The 791-nt window shown below is 42.0% G+C and overlaps 1 long non-coding RNA gene across 1 annotated transcript; it reads left to right on the top strand.

Moving 5' to 3' along the window:
* LOC107581012 (uncharacterized) lies at window positions 1–661 on the top strand. Its single transcript, XR_001608755.1, has 3 exons — window positions 1–33; window positions 115–218; window positions 484–661. It is a non-coding gene; the product is annotated as an uncharacterized lncRNA (long non-coding RNA).
* The last annotated feature ends 130 nt before the right edge of the window (window positions 662–791 follow it).

Here is a 791-nt window from a genome sequence, read left to right as displayed (position 1 = left end):
AGTGCCATCCTCGCCAGTGATGCTGTCGCTGTGGTGAGTTCATAGTCTTCTGTGCTGTCATAATGTTTGTAGAGTCTGTAGTGTAACAGCTAATGTTTCCTAATCGTCCCACAGACGTTTGCAGACCACACTCTGGGAGTGATGAGTTGGAGCATCCCTATTGCGGTTGCTTTATCCTGTTACGGAGGTCTTAATGCTTCCATCATTGCTGCATCCAGGTCAGTCTGAAGCTTGACGTCTACATAGCATCACAGAACACTAGCTTTCGTCTTTTCTCTCATTTTCCTGTCTATAGAGACCAATTTGGAGCCATATTGGTATTACGCGTTTTGAAAATGGCCATCTACAGTTGCTCTGGCTTTATGGCTTTATGGTTTTATTCCACTTGAACCTCTGCTTTGTTCCTCAAGTTTATTCTTAATGACTGGTGTTAACCTCCAGGAGGAGGAACGAAGCTTAGTTCAGCTCCTGTGGTTTTTATAGGGAGCTTCTCTATTGCTCACACCATCTGGAGCTGCTTTGTGGTAATGACCGTGTGGGGGTTCACGCCACTATTCCATGTGTCAGATAATGTGGTGTGCTGAGGATTTTTGGGAGTGATGAGAACCTACATCCAGTGCTGATGGGAATTCAGAAGATCTGAGAACTTAAATTCCTGTTTATACTTCCTGCACTTGTTTGTTCATGTGTATTATGTATGATATAAAAGTATATGTAGGAACTTGTCAAATACAATCGATTTTAAGGTCAACAATGTGTAAATGAGAAACTCATTTTCTTACAATCTTGAT

The sequence above is a fragment of the Sinocyclocheilus grahami genome, unplaced genomic scaffold (genome assembly GCF_001515645.1).
Source record: "Sinocyclocheilus grahami isolate Dianchi unplaced genomic scaffold, SAMN03320097.WGS_v1.1 scaffold63358.1, whole genome shotgun sequence".
Classification (NCBI taxonomy): domain Eukaryota; kingdom Metazoa; phylum Chordata; class Actinopteri; order Cypriniformes; family Cyprinidae; genus Sinocyclocheilus; species Sinocyclocheilus grahami.
The sequence above is the reverse complement of the archived record's forward strand: the minus strand, read 5'-3'. Positions and strand labels throughout refer to the sequence as shown.